The 22,671-nt window shown below is 42.7% G+C and overlaps 1 protein-coding gene across 2 annotated transcripts in view; it reads left to right on the top strand.

The window, feature by feature from the left end:
• Positions 1-22,671, top strand: part of LOC141494479 (ubiquitin-conjugating enzyme E2 E2) — a 338,783-nt gene that overhangs the window by 297,047 nt on the left and 19,065 nt on the right. The gene's annotated exons all lie outside the window — the stretch shown is intronic.

Below are 22,671 nucleotides of genomic sequence, written 5' to 3'. Positions count from 1 at the left end.
CCAAATAATAATAAAAATTCAAATTGAAGAGCTTAAGTCTTAATTATATACCTAGGAGAAAATGCTCATTTCAGAAATAGAGGCTATTAAATGTGATACAATCAGACAGCAACAGAGACTGAACCCTCCGGTGTTCTCCCAGTGTCTGAACAACCGTCTGACCCAAACTCACAAACTGTGGGGAAACCCCACCGACTGGCTTCTCTGGGTTGGGAGAGGGTGGAGAGGCCGAGCAGCAGCCTAGGAAGTCCAGAGACAGTTCCAGAAGCCATTTGGGTTCCGGGCCAGCCACGGGATCACCTATGCTCAGCTCTCCTAACTTTACTTTCTCCTATCATTAAAGGACACAGCTGCTGGTCTGTTTTCCCGTTGTTCACCTCTGCTTAGGAAGCTCTGAGATCCCAAAATACACTGACAGGAGGGGCTGAAGCTGGTTTTAAAGCAGCTCACAAGAGCTGATGATTAAATTTATCATGGAGCTTTTACACATCAAAAAAAAGCAAATACTACAATTGAGGGCTTAATGTATTGTTTTATTATTTGTCTTTACTAAGAGATTGATAGAGAAAATGTTAATAATGCTCAACTCGCAGTTGAGTTGCAGGCACAGTTTGTTTTTTTCCCTTTGGAGAGCCAGTTGTTAACCATTTACCAACAGTCCTGCTGGGTGGCACAGCCTCTTAAGAACTTGAGTCATTCAGCAATGAAATGGGAGGTGTTGGGAAATAGCAAGTTTTTTCCCTTCATCAGCAAAACTGGATGATCCCTTGTGGGTTTGGTATATAGGGTTACTTGTTGAGGACTGAAGTGCTCTCTGGCCTCTGGGTGACCAGTTCTGAATCTTGATGCTGTTTACAGGGAGAGATAGAAACCAGTGCTGGGCTGCCATACTCATGGAAACAGATCCCTGAGACCACCATTGATAGAGAAAATTACAAATTCACATTATCTTTGTTGTGGTCTTTTAATTATTTATTTGTTGATTTTATTATTCTTTATTTCATTCAACATTTTCCAGTTATATTTTAAACTGGTTCTGATGGATGCACTCAGAAGTTTTGTATTCTATGGACTGCTAGTAATGCCTGTAATAGTAACTAACAATGATGATAATAACTAGCATTCATAGCTCTACAAAACAATTGTTTGGTAGTTTGGTTGGCCTGGCATTGAATAAGGAGAATTGTCTTTTTTATTGTATTAGTACAGCCTACCTATGACTGATAATATTTCTCCAGTTGTTTAAATCTGACCTAATTTGTGTGAAAAGTGTTTTGTTAATCGTGTTCATATAATTCCGGGTTTGTCTAGGCAGGTGGCCCCGCAAATATTTTATATTGTCTGAAATTATTTAAATGGAATTTCTCCTTCCCTTTCTGCTGGGTTTTGTTGGTAATATTTAGAAATACTGTTGATTTATGTGGGATTTTATTATATCCTGCAACATTGCTGAAAGTTGTCAATTGTTTCAACCAGTTTTTCAGTTGATTCCCTAGAGTTCTCTAGGTATACTATCATATAATCTACAAAAAAGTGATGGGGGGGGGGGTTTCCCCTCATTGCTTATTCTGATACTTTCAATCTCTTTCTTATCTCTCTGCTATAACGAAACAGTTCTAGTACAATATTGAATAATAGTGGTGATAATGCATATCTTTGCTTCCCTCCTGTTCTTGTTGGAAAGGCTTCACATTTATTACAGATAATACTTGTTCTTAGTTTTAAACAAATACTGCTTATTTTAAGATAGGCTCCATTTATTCCTGTGTTTTCTGGTTTTTTAATAGGAATGTTGGTTTTATTTTTGTCAAAGACTTTTTCCTGCTTCTATTAATAGAATCATTTGATTTTTTTGTTATTGACGTGGTCAGTTATGCTGATAGTTTTTCTAATATTGAACCAATCCAATATAAATTCCATCTGATCATCTTGTATAATCTTTGTGATATATTGTTGTAATCTCCTTGCTGGTATTTTGTTTAAATTTTTTGCATCAATATTCATTAAGTAAATTCATATCTAGCTTTTTATCTGTTTTTGCTCTTTCTGGTTTATGTATCAAAACAGTATTTGTGTTATAAAAGGAAATGGGTAGGACTTGTTTATTTTTTCAATTCGTCATTTCCAAAATTTGGGATTAATTGGTTGTTTAAAAAATGTTTAGTAGAGTTACTCTTGTGAATTCTTCTGGTCCTGGGGAATTTTTTTAGGGGATTCATTTCTTTTTCATAGATAGGTTATTTAAGTATTCTTTTCTTTTAATCTCAGCAGTTTAATATTTTTGTAAGTATTCATCCATTTCACTTAGATTGTCAGTTTTGCTGGGCTATAATTGAGCAAAATAACTCCTAAAAATTACTTTGACTTCATCTTCATTAGTGGTATATTCATCCTTTTTTCAAATTAAATCAAATTAACTCAATGGTATATTATATTTTTTTCATAAAACCATATTTATTAGTTCAATGGTTTTTCAATTTTATTAATTTCTTTTTTGATATTATTCTGTTCACTTTCAGTTTTATCAGTTTTGCCTTTTGATTTTTCAGGATTTCCATTTTGGTCTTCAAGAAGGAATTTTTAATTTATTCTCTTTTTTTTTTTAAAGTTGCACAGCCAGTTCATTGACCTATTCGTTCTCTTTTTTATTGATATATACATTTAGAGATATAAATTTTTCCCTAAGTATTGCTTTGACTGAGTTTTACAGATTTGGGAAAGTTGTATAATTACTGTCATTCTCTCTTTAATGAAATTATTGTTTCTATGATTTGTTCTTTTACTCACTCATTCTTTAAAATTAGATTACTTCATTTAAAATTAGTTTATAATCTGTGTTTCCACAGCCCTTTATTAAATGTAATTTTATTTCATTCTGGTCTGAAAAGAACATTTTATATTTCTGCTTTTATGTATTTGATTGTGAAGTTCTTATGTCTTAATACATAGTTTTTGTAAAGATTCAGTGTATAACTGATCATGGCTAATTTTTTTAAACTTCGTTTCATCTCCTTTCTTTCTTATCTATTTCATGGTTAGATTTAAATCTGAGAGGAGAAAGTTGAGGTCCTCCACTTTTACCATCTATTAACTCCAACTTTCCTTGAAGAAGCTGCATGCTAAACCATTTGTTGCATATATGTTTTGTATTGATATGACTTTATTGGCTTTTGGTTCCTTTTAGCAAAATGTAGGTTCCCCATTTTTTCCCTTTTAATTAGATCTACTTTTGCTTTTCCTTTGAATGAGATCATTTACATCAGCTGAAGCATAATAGAGTCTTCTCTAGCCTCTTATTTTAATTCTTTGTTTTTCTGTTTTCATGTGTGCCTCTTTTAAACAACATATTGTTGGATTGTGATTTCCAGTCCATTCTGTTATCCTCTTTTGTTTTAAGGGTGAATTCATCCTATTCACATTCGATTATGATTACTAATTACACAGTTCCCTCCATCCTATTTCTCTGTTGGTCCTTCTCTTTCTCCTTTTATCCTGTCCCTCCTCTAAAATCTCTTTGCTTCCAACCGCTGCTTCCTCTCTACATACCTTTCTGTCATCTCCTTCCCCTCCTGCTTCTCTATTGGACAAGATAGATATCTATTACTATTCGAATATGTATATATGGTTTCCCTTTTCGAACTCATTTAGATGTAAGGTTCAAAAATTGTTTCCCACCCATACCATTTCCCCCCTCTACTGTAAAAACTCTTTATTCTTTGCCTCTTCTATGTGAGGTCATTATCCCTTTCTTTTTCTGCCTTCCCCCTTCTGCCTTCTCTCAGGGTTCCTTCTTTATCATTATCCATTTTTTTAACAGCATCCCAACAAAATCCATTTTTTCTGCCTCCTCTTTCTATGTAGAATCCTTCTGATTTTCCTTATAACAATAAAACACTCAGAAGATACATGTATATCTTCTCATATAAAAGGCCCACAGTTTAACCTGAGAGAGCCTCTTTGGTTTCTTTTTCATGTTTCCTTTTTTTATGATTCTCTTGAGGTTTGTATTTGAAAGTCAGATTTTTCTCTTCAGCTCTGGTCAGGAATGCTTCAAAGTTCTCTATTTTGTTAACTGTCCATTTTTTCCTTTGAAAGATTATATTCACTTTTAATGGATAAGTTATTCTTGTAATTCTAGCTCTGTCTGCCCAAAAGTCCTCTGACAGCTGCTGGGTCTTATGTATAGCTCCATGAATGCTTTCTTTCTGGCTGCATGAATTACTTTCTCTTTCACCTGGAAGCTCTGGAATTTGGATATGCTATTCCTGGGAGTTGTCAGATCAGCATCTCTTTCAGGTGGTGATGGATGAATTTTTTCCATTTCTGTTTTTACCTTTTAGTTCAAGGATTTCAGAGCAGTTTTTCTTAATAATTTCCTGAAATATGATTTCTAGCCTATGTCTGTGATCATGGTTTTCAGGTAATCCAATAATTTTTTTATACTACTTTTTCCATTTCATCAACTCTGCTTTTAAGAAGATAGTTTCGGGGCGGCTAGGTGGCGCAGTGGATAAAGCACCGGCCCTGGAGTCAGGAGTACCTGAGTTCAAATCCAGCCTCAGACCCTTAATAATTACCTAGCTGTGTGGCCTTGGGCAAGCCACTTAAACCCGTTTACCTTGCAAAAACCTAAAAAAAAAAAAAAAAGATAGTTTCATTAGTGAATTTTTGTACCTCTTTTTCCATTAGATCAATTCTGGTTTTCAAGATGCTATTCTCTTCAGTATTTATTTTCTTCAGTATCTTTCACAAACTGTTAGTTGTCTTTTTAAAATTTTCTTCCCTTTAATTTCTTTATCTAATTTTTTTCTACCATAATTAATTGATTTTGAAATTCTTTTTTTTTTATTGTTGTTCTCTTAGGAATTCTTTTTGGCCTCATGTCTCATTCACAGTTTTGCTTGTAGCAAACTCAACACCTTCTTCTGAGTTCCTATCTTCATATTCCCTTTCACCATAGTAGCTTTTCATGTTCAGGTTCCTTTTGCTGTTGTTGTTGTTTGTTCATTTTTCCACCCTATTCCTTCATCTGGAACTTTTTATTAATGTTGGACTCTGTTCCTAGCATGGGGGTGGGGAAAGGGATTCCATCTCGAAGTTTCAGAGTTTTCATACTGCTGTATTCAGAGGTAATTCCAGTGCTGTGTGGAGTGGAGAAAGGTGGGGTCCCTGCTCCTTTGGGCTGCATCCTGGGCCTTACGCAAGAAGGGACTGGAAGCAGTACTGTTCCCCAAGGGTCCCTGCTCCCTTGGGGCCAGAATTGTTATATCTGGAAGTCCTGTCAGGTCCTCCATTTCTTCAAAAATGCTCCTCTCTGCCCATGAACTGACTCACAAGTAAATACATCCCACTGCTGGCACAGGGGTCCCCTGTAATGACTTTCTGATCAGTTGCCAGACCCCTCACATCTCCGGCTGGAGAGTCCCCAAAGGTGCTGCTGCTTCTGTCACTGCCCCCCAGGCCCACTGTCCACTTGGGCTCTAGGTCAGCCTCCTCCCCCAATTCATAGATCTCTGCTTCTGACATCCTGGGTTGTCTTGGGCTGGAAACATATCTCCCTCTGACCTTTTGTTAGCTCCACCACTCAAATTTAGATTGGAGGAGTCTTAGATTTCTTCTTTGTAAAATGAAGGTTTTATACTTCCCAATATCTCAAAATCAAGTAGTAGTGAGTTCTTTTCTCCCTTGAAATCTGAAATCAAAGTCTGTAGGATTATTTGAGTTTATTCTAGAAAGAATTCCTGTTAGGGGATTGGTTAAACCTGGCGGCTTCTGAGTTGCCTTCTAACTCAGAGATTATGTAATTCCTCAGGAGGAGTTATTTAAATATCAAAATGGTATTTACTGAGGTTCCTAGGTCTTTGCCAGAGGTTATAGCATTATGGTAATGGGAGCCAAGTATTCCAGCTGCAATCCTGGTTACAAATGTTTTACTCAGGATGGTGGTACTCTTTTACCATCTTTCCCATCTTATGACTTCAGAAGTTCTGCCCTTCAACATGAATGATTAATCATATTTTTGTTGAGCAAACAATATGTTTGTACTAGATTTTTAAATAGTATTCGTTTTCCTTCTTTAAAATAGTAGTATATTCCATTATGTAAAATTGATTTCTGGGTGATTTCCTAGTGCCTGCCACACAATAGGCACTTAAGAAAATACTTATCAATTAATTGATTGATTCTATACAGGTAATAAACCAATAAAAACTGACTGAGAACCAACGTTTGAACATATTTTAGGAATACAAGAAGTTGAAAGAGGCTGCCATTTTTCATCTGTCCATATCCCTTAACAAGGGTTAAAATTCCTGTGAGATTATAGAGGTAAAAGTTGGTTACATGTGCTAGAAAAGATCCTGCAGGTCACCAGGAGCTTAGAGGTTATGTCATTTGAAGGTCCCTTGGAGAAACTGGGGAACATTTTGCCTAGAGAATTCTAAGGGAAACCTGGGAGTTTCCTTCCAGTCCTGGAAAGGGTGAGAAAATAAATGAGGAATGAGCTCATTGTGCTTGGTCTTGAAGGATAACAGCAGAGGAAAGCTGCAAAGAGTCCAGTCAAGAAGCAAGTTTAGACTTAATGTGAATACATATATTCTGATTGTGCATTAGGCACGGTGCTAAATGCTAAGGGACAAATTAAAAAGTAAGAAATTTTCTCTTGTTGATCATATGGACTAATGGAGGAGATAGCTCATAGACATCAGGGATGGCTAGGGAAGGAAGCCTTTCTTCACGGAACTCAAAATGATGATGATGAACTGATGGTCCATAGGGTCAGAAAGTGATCCTTTCCAGAAATAATGGTAGCATTGAGTTTGTGACTGAGTCCAAAGCAAGACCTAGAAAGCAACAAGAGGAACTGCACTCGGGGCTGATGACAAGATTTCTAGAGGGGACTGTGGGATGGCATGTGAAGCATCATCTTGTCTGGGAAGACTAGATGTAGTGGTGAGTTTATGCTCACTCACAAATCAAGACCGACAAGCCCAGAGTGAGTTCCAAAACTGAGTAAATTCACTTCCCCCCACCTTCCCCATCAACAGGGTGGGGTATCTAGAGGTCTGGTCAAGAGGGGTTATTCCAGGATGACACTGCCTTCCTGACTGTTCCACAAACAAGACAATCCATCTCTTGGCTCTAGGAATTCTCTCTGCCTGTCTGTCCCCCATGCCTGGAATGTTCTCCCTTTTCTGTTCTGACTACTGACCTCCCTGATAACCCATCCACCCTAACACTCTTAATTGTAGCCTACTAAATACTTCCTATTTATTCTGCAGAGAACTTGCTCTGCATAGATTTGTTTACATGGTGTCTCCCCCACCGTACCATGATATTCCTTGAGGTCAGAGATTGTCTTTTCCACTTTTTGGATCTCCAGAGCTTTACTGTACACAGAGTAGGTGCCTAATAAATGTTTATAGATTGATGGAAGGCTGCCCTGGGAGGGGGAGTAGAGCCCGGGGAGGTGCAGAAGGACTTCCTTGTCAGGTACAGTTTGAACTAATAGTAAACTATTGACATTTACGCCACTCCTGATGTTCACTGAGGCTCCTGTCTTTATGGGCTTTATAGGCCATTTTTGAGAATACATTTTTAGGCCTTTCCATGCTTTTTTAGATTCTGAATTTGGTTTCTGTATTTTAAAAGTTTCCTTTGAATTAGTGCCCACACCTTGGGGAATAAACAGACCTTATGTTTTCCCTTTTGTGATCAGACGTAGGGAGGACTTTGACAGCTGAGAGAAAGTATGATGAGCTCAATGCCTTGCTTGGGTCTTTTTGTTTGTTTTTATTTACTTTGTTTATTTAGAGTCATTTCTGGCAGTTAAAAAAGGTCTGCTTTTCCCCCTGAAAATAAAGGGGTACATGAGGGTTTGTTGAAACATCTGGCTTTGATGGAGTGAGGCATCTGCTTCCAATTTCAGAATGTATTAATACCCCTTTTCAGAATGTCACCTCTTTTTTTACTTCATAGCAATTCTTATACTTTTTAAAATTGTCTAACGATTCCCTCCAGTCTTCTCTGAACATGACAGAATCAATTAGCAACCTCTTTCCCCTTCTGAGGGAGAATCCTCCCAGTTCAACCAGCCACCCTTTTCTTGCCCTCTCCCCCGGGAGCGATGTCCAGCACAGTCCCTTCCAGTGACCCATCTGCCCAATGACTCACTTCCAAGGCAGAGGAGTGGAATTGATAAGTCACCTTGAATTCTTTGTTCTCGGTTCCTTGGAAAGACAGAAAAGGGGAGGGGGGAGAATGGGAATGTAATGGTCAAATATCCCCCACCAGGAAAATTTAAAAAAAAAAAGGAAAAAGTCAAGCAGGGTAGATGAGTTCTCCTCTTACTCCCATTATCTTCCACATTAAAAAACAAACAACTCACATCCACTGCCTTTGGTTTCAGATTTATGCAGATCCTTATTAGAACAATAAACATCTGGGGGAATGGCAGCTTATTAACCCTCAGTCCTCCCCAGTGATTACCCCGGGCCTGGACCCAGATGCCGTCTTGCTGGCGAAAGCTTTCTTCTCCAGTGGACAGAGCAATGAAAGGGGCTGTTGGTGCCTGGCACTTCTGCTCCTCACATGCCTATCTGGAGAGGGCTCCCTCCTCCTTGATATGTAAGCATCCTCACCAACCTTTGTCCCTTGCCCATGAAGGCAAGACCTGCCAATCCCTCCAAGGAAGGAATGCCCTTTGTTACCTAGGAGCCACCTCAGGTGCCCCCACTTGGATTATTATCAATGCCTTTAGTTGGTTTGATGAAACACTGGCGCTAGTTTTGATTGGAGACTGGCGCTGCTGATCATTAGAATGGGAAGATGCAGAATGTCTCTCTGTCTCTATCTTCCTCCCATCATTAAAACTGAATGATTTCTGTGCAGGTGGGTAGGTTGCACAAAGTGGGTAGGTTCCACTAGTTAGTGGAAGGAGATCTGAGGGCATTCTGATCCTTGCTTCTAAAGAAGAGATTCCCAAATGACAGTGCATCCTGGTGAGGACCAAGCTGGCCTCGGGGCAGAAAGGCCCAGCTCTGTCCATCTGGATGTGGCTATCACCTGTGTCCTGAGGAAGGTGCCAAATGCAGGCTTTGCCTTCAAGGAGTCTACATTGTAATGGAACTCACAATATATAAGAATCTGAGGGACAGAAGAACCAGGAAATGTGGCCTCTGGATACCCAGGGGGTCCAGCAAGAAGTAACATCAGCATAAGGCTCTGGGAGCTGGACATTGGTGGACACTGTATGAGAAGGGGAAGGGGCTGGGGGGGGGGGCAAGTTGTCAAGAGTTTTGAATGGTGGACAGAGGAATTGGGTTGGCCCAAGCCTCCATCCCTCTTCCAGGGGGAGGCAGGTTGCACTATCTCCTGAAAGTTCTGGGAGGTGGGGAGAGGTCTCTAGTGCCACCAACTTGCACCCCATCCCTGCATATATATCCCACTGTATAACAGTGACTGGTACTCATCATCATTTAGCTTTTACTAGACAGATTTAGTGCAAAAATACAACAAAGGAGCACATCTTTCTTCCTATCACAAAGGATCCCACTCTCCTGCACCAGTGGTGTCGAACTGAAATAGAAACAGTGGTCATTAAATAATAGAGAAATATCCCTGTGGACCACATGTTGAACTAGAAACACCAACCATATATTTTTTTCCTTGTGAATGAATTTATTTTATTAGTATTTCCCAATTACATTTTAATCAGGTTCAGGTTGCACTCTGAAGGGTTGTGGCTCCTTCCACTATTGCAGAAACTTAATACATTTTCTATCTATATAGCATTCACCTAACCCAGGGCACTCTCCAGAACAGGGCTTTCATTGGGCAGATGAGTCTGGATCCCTGCTTCCACCAGGTCAGGTCAAGCAGGGTCACTTGCCTTTTGCTGTTTTCCCACAAAGCCCCTCCATGGACTCAGTCTCTCAGACTCGGTTGTCTGATTCTCCCTTTGCATTTTTGAAACTCGGGAGGATGTCATCATCTTTAGTCTCCTTCCCCAAAACCCAGGAAAAGAAGCAAGAACAAGGCTGTCCAGTGTTGTCTTCATATAGGACCCAGGACGGAGGGGGAGCAAGGCCCTGACAGTTTGTTCCCCTTCTCCAAGTGTCAGCATGGCCAGAAAGAACCCGACTGAGGCAGTCACCGAGGAAAGCTAATGCTTCTTGTTGCCTCAATTTCAGCTCCATAGCCAATTTGTCAGAGATCTTTTTTACCATGGGATTAAAGAACTGGAAGCAGTAACCGAATGTCAGTACATCTTGCAGATGTTCCCGTCACACACTGTCATGCCCATGTAGACCCTTGGCCTTGCTCATGTGGGCAGGGTGCAGAAGATCCTGTGTGTTCCTCCAACCACCTCCATCATATTTAGAGATCTGATCCTGGTGATAATAGGGAGCCAGGGACATGGGCACCCCGACATTTTAGAAAAATCCTCTTGTCAAGGGGTAAAGGATAAATTGAAGTAAGGTGAGACTTGAAGCAAGGAGACATTAGAAGCCTCTTCCAAGCATGAGGTGATGGGTAAGGGCCTGCCCCAATGGACTGAAGGGGCTGGGACTGGAGATATTGGGTTGCTATCCAAGAGATATTGTGAGGAGAAGAATAACCATTTCAACTTTATTGTGCCTTTATTGTGGCTAGGCAAATTTTCTCTTCTTCCTGAATCCTCCCCAACAGTTGCAGGATAAATATTGTTATAATTCCCATTTTACAGTTGGGGCAACTGAGGCAGGGGTTGAGGGACTTGCTGAGGGTCACCCAGCTAGTAAGATCAAATTTGTGCTTGGCTTTTGTGCTCCAAGCACCACCTATAGGCCTGCTTGTTGATTGAATAATTGCTTCCTAGGTTCAACTTATCTTTCAAATAAAGGCTTTTTAATTTTTCTACCTATGAATAAGATTTTTTAAAGGAACATTCTTTATAACCACTATATAATAACCACTATGGCTGTTAGACAGTTTTAATTAATTTGAAGGAATCTCCTGTTTTGGATTCATATTGAATCCAAATAGTCATTAATATCAGTATTTCCAAATAGTGATCTAGATGTAGGCTGTAATTTACAGTCATCTGACAGTACTGTCACCTTATGCATATGGGGAGAAATGGCAGTGGTTATATATAGTTTGTGGTGAGCCCCCTATGGATAAATAAACCTTGAAAAACTGGTATTAATTAATCTACCTACTCTGGATTTAGAGAGAGGAAAAGTAGATGTCTGACTAATAATGAGTTAGTCTGGTCTCCAGTGCAGAAATTTGGAATCTGGGGACTCCCACAGAATCACATAAATGAGACTAAAAATATGCTGGCCGTTCTAGAAAAGCTACACAGAAATCAGAAGTCTATATTAGATTAGGGAGTATGGTGAGAAATAAGAATTCATGGGTTATAGAGCTAAGCATGCAAAAAGAACATAAATCAGGTGATATTTTAAGAGTGAAAGGACTCTTTAGTAAAGTGAATTAAAGAGATTTACAAGAAAAGGCCTATTCTGTGAAGATCTTATTAAACGAGTGAAAAGCAATTGTCCTGAATTATTTAACCCATCTGACGATTATTTTAAGTTCAGCGCTTTATTGATGTTAGATGAATTGTTTTGCTATTTTGTCAATTCTTGGAAAATGGAAAATCAAACTTCTACACAGAGCACTTGTTCCTACACCTTCCTGTGCCATTCTTTGAATATCCATCAGAGGATGATGACTTTTAGTCAGTTCCCAATTGAACTGTTCACAGTTTTAATTTGTGGCCACGTTTTAACAGGAGTCATTTGTATTTAGTCATTAAATGGGAAGTTTTGCATAACAACTTTTTTTTTTTAGTTTGGTTTTATGGGGGGCTTTTTTTGTTTTGTTCTGTTTTTGCAAAAGGAATCCTTTGCCATTCCTGTTGTCTGTGGCAGTGTCCTCATTCACCATGACTGTCAGTATGAGACTTTCTCCAACTATCTTTACCAAGGCAAAAAAGGCTTAGGACTTTTTCCTTTACTGCAGTTAGTAAGACTATTTTCAGAACCCAGAACTTAGAAACTGCAAAGAGATGCTCTCTTCTTGAACAACATTTCAACACCCTTTTGAACTCTGGATCTTGGCACTTGATCAAGTATGATACCTCTCCTTCCCTTTGGGGGCTTGTTTTTGGTCCACATGAGGGTAATGTCATCCATCTGGGGAATTCGTGGTATGGAAAATCTCCCCTGAAGTAGATCTTCAACTCATCTGTAGTATGTCCTTCTTCATCCTGAGATTGAGCAACTTTCCCATGGTCACACAACTGATGATGATGTTTGTCTCCTGCTCGCAAAGAGGATCATGCCATCAGGGAGGTGATGCCATGGCAAGCATATGAATTGGAGTAGGGGCCTGTGCTAGGTCCCGAGCCTCACTTTCTCCTCTGGAGCCATCTTGGTCCAGTGGCCAGATATGAACAGGATGATTGGAGATGGCCCTGAATGCAAGACAGTCAGGGTTAAATGACTTGCCCAAGGTCACACCGCTAGTTAAGAGTCAAGTGTCTGTGGGCACATTTGAACTCAGGTCCTCATGATTCTAGGACTGGTTGGTGCTCTGTCACATAACTGGTATGTCTCAGAGGCAGATAGTGAGAGCAGGTCTTCCTGACTCCAGCTGATCCTTTCTCCACAATACCACTTCTAAAATAACCCACTTCAAACATTTTATGCCACCCTCCTGAATACCACCACCACCCCTTTTTATTAAAATAACACTGCAGCGATCTGTTCACTCTGGGTTTTTCTTTTGCTTCTAGACTTTTTTTCACATTTGAAGTATGAAAATTCTTTGTAGATTTTATCTTCCAATGGTGATAGAAGAGCTATTTCCCCATATTAACCAAAACTCAAGATAGAACTTGAAAGTTCCTTTTTTGCTCATCTGAAAAAGAAGGAAAGACTGTTTGAGGAATTACTCCCATTATGTGTGTGAACAGTGCCAGGGTTCATTTGGCCTCTTGGCCACCACATTTCCCATCTCTCTTTCCTCCCCCTGGCCTAGAGAATAGCACTGAACTTTGGCCCAGAAAACTCCCAGCCCTCCTGGTTAGATGATGAATCCAGTAGCCATCAGCTGTTATCACCAAACATTTCCCCTAAATTAGTGATTTTTCTTTAAATTTTTTTCTTCATTAAAGCTAGTTTCTTGGACATATACACATCTCAGGGATTCTTCCTTGGAAACTCAAAAATTATAGGAAAAATCCCACTCATTTGTAATAATTGTTATGAAAGTCAGTGTAATTCAATCAGAAGTGTGAATAATAAAATATTCATAAGAAAAAAAAATTTCATTACTTCCAAGTATACACTATGACACAAGAACCAAGCAGTTCTGAGTAGAAGACCACTTGAGTCTGCTTCAAAGTACACAGCAGTAATTTCTATCACTTTGCTTATGTGCAAATGTTCATGTTAGAAAATGTTTTTTGAAGCAAACTAAACATTGTCTTGCCAGCCTTGTTGATCCTATTCATTTATTCAGCAAAATGAACTAGCCCAATCCATTTTGATAGAGTTTATTGTCAGATTTAGGATGAATTCTGAATTTGTGAGGTCCAAATAGATGGTGTGTTTTGAGTCGAGTCCTATAATTTCCTTGGTATAGGGTGGTACTCATGGATAAATTCATTCCACCCATGCAGACATTTAAAGTGTAGAGAGAGTTGCCATCTACATTGACACTTGAAGTTACTTGTCAAGGTCATACCCTGGCAGCAGAATTTAAACCCGGATCAATGAGACTCCCAAAACAAGGCCAAAGAGAACGAAAGATGGGCGATTCCAGGACAGAGCAAAGAGTGGACCCTCCTCAAGCAGCAGAATGGAAGCAACCTGCTTAGATTGGGGACTGTCCTTAAGCTAGGAGAACCCTCAGGATGGAGATTGCTGGTGCATTTTGAAATGTGAGTCTTAGAGTGAGAACTGAGAATTTTGTACCATTTACTTTCATCTGGGCTGCATCCTTTGGTGAGAGAACACCCTCCTATGATGATTTCATTTATTCCTAAATGTGGTGCCCTACTAATCAATGATGTTGGAGTACCTTCAAAGGGGGCTGTGTTAGCAGAGATTAGGAACTATTTGTATATGCATTCCAGAAAGTCTGTGAGGCTTCCACCAACATCAATTTTTTTTTAAATGAAGCCTTTGGTTTTCTGAAGACAAGTTGTTTTTATTTATTTGTTTGTTTTATAATGAGTGATTATTGCTTGCACTCCTGGGCATCCTCTGTTGGAAAGTGGTGATTCCCAATTACCATTATCACAACCCAAACAGAAATTTCATTCATTCATTAAAGCGTGACCCAGTACGAATAGTCAGCCTTGCAGATAATGGAGCACTTCGCGGGGGTGGGGGGGGGGGGGTGTTCTCATCCTCTGGTCTTGCCTTCTGGGTTGCTGCAAGTTGCTCTTGGAGCAGACAGGAGCAAGGTAGCAGGTGGGTCCGTGAGAGTCCCCGAGAGTTGAGGAAGGCAGAAGGCAGGCTGGTCACCATGTAGTCTCAGAGCTGGCACTTGCTCCTGTTTCTTTCTGCCCTCCGTCAGCTCCCTCGAGCTCCAGACTATAATGTTAGCATCCAGTGATCCATCTCCTGGTGATCTCGATGCAAGGGTATCTCCAGTGACCTCACCCACTAGTCGTGGCCCTGCCCAGCCTCCTTGGCAACCGGTGGTTGCTTTTATTGCACCATAATTAATATAAATCCCGATAGAGATCAGCTGTTGCTACAAATTTCCTCTCATAACATCTACTGTTCTCTCTGTATTGAGATCGCTAAAATTTATTGTTTGGAGAAAGGAGGTCATTGAAATAGTCTTCTTATCTGAACTTGTCATGAAAACTCCCACACATTTTTCTTGGAGAAAGCAGTTTTCTGCTTTCCATTTAAAGGGTTTAAGATTTACTTTCATGATGTAGGGGAAAACTTCAGTATGAATTTGAACATTTTCCTCACCTTAAACTGTTCCTCAGTTGCATCACTCTGAGGAATGTAAGCCCCTAAAGGGCAAGTCCATTTTTGCAGCCACTGTGGCTGGCACATCATTCTTCAGTCACATCTGACTTTGTGACCCCATTTAGGGTTTTCTTGGCCGAGGTCCTTCGGAAGTTTTAGCCACTTCCTTCTGCAGCTCCTTTCATAGATGAGGAAGCTGAGGCAAGCTGGTTGAAGTGACTTGTCCAGGGTCACATAGCTCGTGAAGCATCTCCCAACTCCTGACCCAGAGCTGCGCACCATGAGCCCAGCTCCCCTAGCACCCACTAAGCACTTGTTGAACAAATGAGCAAAGGTTCACATGCTGGATGAATGAATACCAGTTCCTGATAGTGCCACCATCATCATCATCATTATTCCTCTCCTTCTATGGACTCTCTGAGGAGAAGGCACCATCTATGGCTGAGGGCACAGCTCAGATGGTAATGATCCCCCTTTTGGGACTGGCATCTTCATCTGTGAAGGGAAGAGCCTTGGGCCCAGGATCCTGTACATAGCCATTGATTAACATAAACTCTGGGCAAACCAATTATCAGCTGGCCCCAGATCTCGAAGAACTTGAGAAGTCGGTGATTTTCTGCGGCATCTGAACCCAAACCTGAACCTGAACCTTCTCAGAGAGCTCAGACTTCATCTCCAGCACAAATGACATTTGTGGACATTTTTCATCCTCTTATCATGAAAAGAATGGGGGGAGGGGTCAGATGCTTTTTCAGTATTTCTATTAATAACTTGTAAAGGCTTTTGTGAAGTCCACCAGAGGAGCACGAGTGAGTCGAATGATGCTGGTGTGTTAGCGGTGTGTAGATGGGAAGGTAGCCATCCCTCCAGCACAGGAGTGTGAGGCGAAGAGGGCGGCTCCCAGAGGGGGCAGACAGCATTGATGAATGGGCACAGACACAAGCCAGCCGAGAAGACCGCCCTCAGGAAGCTTACATCCTGGCCCAGGGAGGAAACCCCTAAAGAGCGGGAGGGGGGGGAGCAGCTGGAGACTTACAAGTGTGAGAGGAGCTTGGTTCCCAATAAGATGGGACTGAAACCTCAAGAATCTGGCAGTAGGACATTGGCAGGAGAAGTGGCTTCAGAATCTGCCTGTTCTTTCTTCGGGCATGTCCACATTGTGCCTCCCGAGAGCTTGGGGGCCTTCTCCAGCTCTGGAGAGAGTTGGTGGCTGTTGTGGGCGAACAGCTCCTGGGGGGAGTCAGAGGGATTCTGGGACCTAGGGCAACCCCTTGGACCCTCCCCAGGCCCTGACTGAGTGCCCCCCAGACTCCCAGGGGCACAAGAGGATGGATTGAAGGCAGCTCTCTCTGGACTCTGGTTTTCTTTTGAGTCTCGAATATGGGCCCCGTGCAGAGTGGGTGTCTGTGAGTGTCATAGTGACAAGGCCCCTTCTCAGGCCTTGTCACACTTCATTCTAATTGTAGTTCTGGGAGGGCAGTCAATATACATCTTCCTGTGCCCCGTTTAGAGGAAGATCCTAAGGTTCCCCAAAGGCCAGATGCCTGCATTGGAGTCCAAAACTGTTCCAGGGTCCTGGGCTCTCTCTGTCTGGTTCCAGGAGAGGCAGACCCAGAAATGCCTGCAGGTGCATTGAAGGTCATCCTGGGCCTGGGTGCTTCTCCCAGGATCTGGTGAGGTCCAACCAGTCTCTCAGACCTGAGGCGCCAGCCCAGGAGCAGTGACTGCTGGGCCTGGAGTCCAAATCTGGGCTCAGAGGCTTCGTACCTTGTGACCCTGGGCAGGTCACTTCACCTTCTGCTTGCCTCATTTTCCTCATCTGTAAATGGGGTAATAACGGCTGCTCCCTTCTAGAACAACATTAGGTCTGTATCATGCTTGGCGCTGTGTAAATGCGGGGTCTCCCCTTCTTGGGCTGTGTCTCTCCATTCCCAGTTAAGTAGAGAGCTCCCCATGCCTTGAAGAGATGGAGGGACAGCTGCGTGGGCATACGTCACTAAACTGTCTGTGCAGCTTGGGCCCCCCTCACCCTGCTTAATGCCCCCTCCAGCTCTCCATCTGGTCCTTCCCTGCCAGTTCAGCCCACTTTATGCCCAAGCCTGACTTGAATCATCTCTCAGTTTCCTGATTCCTTGAGAATCTCTTTAAAACCCCTTGAACCCTTATTCAGCCCCCAGAGTCACTGAACCCCCAGTTCTGCCTGGGACCTGACCCTCCAAACCCTCCCCTCCCCTGCCCCGGCTCGGCCTCCGTCTGTTACTCTAAGAAAGGACCTCTTTGCCCTCTGTAAACTCCAGGGACCCCGCTGACCTTCAGATCAGAGATGGAATGCTCTGGGCTTCAGAGGCCTTCCTGCCTTCCCCCATCCTTGTGGTCTACGCTGTTGCTCTTCCCCTGCCTCCTAGGCCTGCTTCCAGCTCTGTATCCTGCCTCTGGGAGGCTCTTCCTCTTCTCTCCACCTCCTTACTTGCCTGGCTCCCAAGGCTCAGCTCAAGGCCCCGCGTCTGGAGGAGGCTCCAGGCAGACGCTCGCATCCTCCCCCTCCTCCCATTTGTCCTGGATGCATCGCCCATGGGCCAGATCCTCTGTACACTGTTGCCCCACTGGAACATGAACCTTTTGAGGGCAGGACTCAAATCCAAAACCTATCATCAGTGAACTATCCTTGCAAACCAGGATCTTGCTCTTCTCTGACCATTTTTTTTAACATTTTCACCTTTTATTATAAACTTAGACATCAGCCAGTGTCAGGCCTCTCTAGTAAATCATCAGCTTGTTGCCCAGTTTACCATCAAGTTCCATCTCCCATCTGGGATGGTAGCCACAACATTGCCCTGCTTGTTTGTGGCTCTTCCTCCAGGACAGTCTCCTGCTCAGCCCATTAACCAAGAATTCCTGGAGGAAATGTGGCCTTGAATTCACTCTGAGGCAGACTGCAGGGGTCTAAGACCAGCTTCAGCACAGGTGTGCCCACCTGTCCCTCCCATTTTAGCATACCCCAAGAAAGGGGTCATGGGGAGGAGGTGGGGGACTGTGGCTGGCTGGATCTCTCCAGGGTGCTCAGCAGCGTCTCCTGTGAGGGTCTTTGAGCCAGGCAGCTGGTCTTCATCTGACGGTGCTCCTGGCTTCTTCCCCCTCCACTCTCTACAGCTCTCCTGTGAGCTGTAAGTCAGGGGGCCTGTGGGGGCTGCTCCCAGGTGGGCAATTTCCCAGTATCCCTGTGGTTGGTGGGGGGGTCGGTTCCAGTTCGTCCTCTCTGTATCCCGCCTGCATCTTGTCTGTGCAGTCGTTGGCATGTCATCTCCTTCGTCACTGATCCATCGATGTAGAATAGACCCTTCCTATTCTATCCGAGGCGACCTACCCCAGGGACGACGACTCCTCTGTGCTTCTGGCCCATCGACACAGATGACCAGATGCCTCACTAGCATCTCTGTTAATGGAGAGGATGGGCTACAAGGAAATCCTTTGAACCCAGAAGCTTCTTTATGGGAAATAAGAATGAGAATAGAGCAAGCACAAATGTCTTTTCAAATGAAACTTCTGAGATTTCCCCTTGGATGTTTCCCCCTGGCTCTTCAGGAGAGGGCTCTCTCACTGTCTCTTGGCCCCGGCCTCTCTCAGGTTGCTTTCTTGACCAGTCAGATGAAGATTCCACATCACCATGCCCTTCAGTGAGATCTTCCTCACTCTCGGGCTGGAAGGGATCTTAGAGGCCGTCTAGTCCAGCCTCCTCATGTGGAGGTGATTGACCTGAGGTTCTGAGATTAAATAACCCGCTCACACAGATGATACATCACAGAGCCGAGATTCAAACCCAGGTCTGCTACCCCCTGGTTCTGCCCACTCTCTACTGGGCCACGTGGCTGATCATCTTGAGCTTTGGTTCTCCCTGAGAAGGCTCTGACCAAGCCCTTGAGGTCTGTTTCAGAACCGCTGCTGCTGCCCAGACATTGCTCTTATCACAGACCTAACACGGAGATGACCCAGTGCACCCTCAGCTCTTTTCATCCCCCTTCTGGCTTGGCTCAACAGGATAGCCCCTAGATTTGTGCATGGCTGTGCCAGAGACCTGTGGCTTGCATCTTCATCCAGGATCCAGAGTCCTGGTGAGTGTGGGAGGGAAGGTTGATAATGCTGTCAAAGTCAGACACTTAGAGGCCTGCAAAGAGAGGGAATTGGAGCAGAGATCTTAGAGCCAGCCCCTCCCCCCTTCCACTTGTATCCCTCTAATGACTAGGCCCATTGAATGGATATAAAAAAGAGGAAAATGAATCCTTGTAGGATCCTTGATAGAGGAGCAAGGGAATGAATAACCCGCAAAAATATTGTGAATTTTTTTCCTAGTATCTTTTTAACTCCCTTCCGTCTCTCCTTCTTCTGCCATTCTCCCTACCCCTCACCCCATCCCACTCCCACTCCAAAAGGGAAAAATGTGACATGGAGCAATTGTTATTTTATTTCTGCAACATGGAGCTTTGTGTTTGTCTCTACTTTCCCCTACCCCCTCCTCCATGCCCTAATGTCTTTTCCTATCTAGACCCAATTGCTCCTCCTCTTTCCCTTTCTTTCCTAATCATCTCTTCCTTACATATTATTTCTGTCAACAAAAACAGGAAATCACAAAAGAAACTAACCTTCCATTCTCCCTAAATGTTTTATTTTAAAGAATGTTGTTTATAATCATCTCCATAGACACCAGCCCTGGCTTGCAACCTTCTTGGAGTTGGCATGATCTTAGGACATGCAACCATATCAGGGGTGGGCAGCTTGTCAGAAGCCGGGCACCAAGTTAACAGCACCCATTCTGGAGCAGGTGAATCTCCAGATAGACTCTTAGTGGACCAGGTGTACCTGAAGGTAACAGAGGTGGATGGAACTTGCTGTGGTCCCTTTGATAATGTCACCGCCGTCTTTGACTTGGGTGCCAGAGGTGGCCTGACCTTCCATCCACACACAATCTAGGTTGCTGCTCTGTGTTAAAGGCAAAGATGCAGAATGGTGCCATTCACCCAGTACACATTCGGGGGGGGGAACAAAAGGAAAAGAAAACTCTTAACATCCCCCAATTCTTGTAGTTAATGGTTTCCTTTTCCAGACAGTTTTTGAGCACAGGATTCAAGTTTCTCTCCAAGTAGTCTTGTTCTCTGTCAGGAGCCCTGCCAAAGCCTGTCTACCATATGCCACAATTATCTCACCTGAGTACTCTGAACTGCCTTCCTGCCCTCCTTTGTGTGGGCAGCAAGGCCTTGGACAAAAATTCAGGATCTGATCCTGCATGAGATGACTTGGGGTGATTTATCTCAGAGCTTTCTCCCTCTTGTGATCTCCAGGGAATTCCGAAAGACCCAGAATCCATCCTTTTCTGCCAACTACACTGAGCCTATGCTCTGGCCCTGCTAGGGAGGTCATGGACGCAATGCCAGATCACACCTTGTCATTCAAAAAGAAGAAAATTCAGAAAGAAAACATTAGTAGGTACCAAGTCAGAAAAAAAAGAACCATTTCATTTAAAAGTAGGAGACCTGATTTAGCATGCCGCTTAGCTCAGAACTGAAAGAGACCTGAACTGGATGTCTGGCATTTCCAGGAAGATATTTCCTAATTTCTGTCTTCATTATGTTGGTATCTTCGATTTCTGTACCTACATTTAAGCTGCTCTTGACCCATATATTATGCAGATGTCTCACTAAGCTTCTCTTCTGTGTCCTAAAACCATGCCTTAGACATATCTTAAATTATAACTTCTCAAGAGGGCAGAGACTTTTGAAAACTAGAAATTAGTGAGTTTTACAGTTAATTTGTGATCTCTTTTATCATTGAAAAATCCTTTGTCACCTAAATTGTTGTTATAAAAAGAAATAAATTAAAACTCTCAAGCTATGAACCATTTAAAATGAAAACATAATTCCGTTATGGTCTAACTCTTATATAGCTGACTACGTGGCATTTTCTGTTCAATTGGATATTAACTTGTTTTATGTCCCTTAGCGATCTAAATTTCTAATTTGTTCTTTCATACAATTTACTCATTTTGCTCATGTCCATCAACTGATGAGTATTCAGCAACGATCTGCATTTGTCTCCTCTGTGGCTGTGCAGACATTTCTGTTCTCCTTTGAACAGTCTGTGAATATAGTCCCATTCCCAAGACACTAATTGAGTGGCAGCGTGCAAAGAGGTATCCTTGGTTCTTGATACACTGATGGTAGATTAAAAAAAGAATGAAACAAGGTTATTAGTGATGAGGATCACTTAATATTGGATCACAATGCTAATTAACATTTATCATTTTCAGAGCACTTGACAGGCATTGTCTCATTGGACCTTATCCAGTGTTATTACCTTCATTTAACCAATGAGGAAACTGTGACTTGACTAGGGTCATGCAGTTGGTCTTTGTCAGTGGCAGAGCCTGAATTAGGGTCTTCCTTTTGACTCTTGAGACCAACTCTCTATTTGTAAAACCACCTTGCCCTCCCAGTTTGATGGTCTAACAGCCCCTTTCTTGGCAGCCAGAGACAGGGAAGGGGTCATTTCTTGGCTGGTTCGTGTTGCATCCAGGGAGGTCTGGAGAAGGAAAGATGCATCTCAGTGCTTTGGCTTCCCAGAAACAGTTGTCTATTAGCCCTACTCACATACAGGGCCTTCTGTCTCCAAAACCTGCTCCTTCTATTTGTGGAAAGAATCAGCATCTGAACAGAGACTGCTGTTTGTGTTGGGAAGCTTCTGCATGTACGGTATGCGCACTTGACCCCAAACACATGTCCATCTGCCTGGACTGACCCTGAGATTCCCCAAGGCCCTCAGAGAGTCACACAAGGAAACAAATTAGGCCTCTCAGTGGCAGAAATGTTGCACAAGGACAGCAAAGGAGTAGCTTCCAAGCCTGTACTCAGACCTTATTTATTCCTCTTTTCCCCACAACCCTAGCAAAGTTAGTTACCTGGTTTCCAAGACCACCACCAAAATTATACCTGCACATTAGAAGGGGTGGGGAGTTACTTAAGGTCAGCATGCTGACCCCCACAAGAAGGACCATTGTTGCCTGGCAAGGAGCACGAGAAATATGCAGAGCGAGCATATGATGTGGAAGCACAACGTGATAGAACCATCAATCGTACTGTACAATGAACATTGCATAGCAGTTTGCATCTATGATGATGCTCTTGAGGTGAATTATGTTCTGTTGAACTTCGTTTATCCAAGTTGAAGAGAGCAGGAAAGTGGAGACATTTTAGATCACTGTCCACCAGCATCTGCTCAGATGTATCTTTCCTCATGGATGCGGAAGCAGGGAGCCACAGTTTATTTTGGTTTGACTTCCTGCTGATCTCTTCTGACCTTTTGGACTTTGACTGACATGATCATTTCACAGTCCTGGTGTGAGTTGCATTGAATTGAAAGGAAGCTTGACTTTGAACTGACTTGGACACACAAGCCACAAGCCCATCTGATCTCATTTCAGGTGTCTTGATGTATTGGCAACTTCAGAAAGGTTAAACACCTCTGGGTTTCCTGCGGCATCTTTTAAGCTTCCGTGGTTCCTTCTCCCATGTCTATTGGTGTTTCCTTTCTCAAACTGTAGTCTCCTATTTTCCTGAGAAAATGTTTCTGTTTTATGACCACTCACTGTCTTGCCTTGCCATCTGCTCTAAAGTAAATCACATCAGAGAATAGAAATGGT

This window comes from Macrotis lagotis, chromosome 7, assembly GCF_037893015.1.
Source record: "Macrotis lagotis isolate mMagLag1 chromosome 7, bilby.v1.9.chrom.fasta, whole genome shotgun sequence".
In the NCBI taxonomy this organism is placed as follows: Eukaryota; Metazoa; Chordata; class Mammalia; order Peramelemorphia; family Peramelidae; genus Macrotis; species Macrotis lagotis.
The sequence above is the reverse complement of the archived record's forward strand: the minus strand, read 5'-3'. Positions and strand labels throughout refer to the sequence as shown.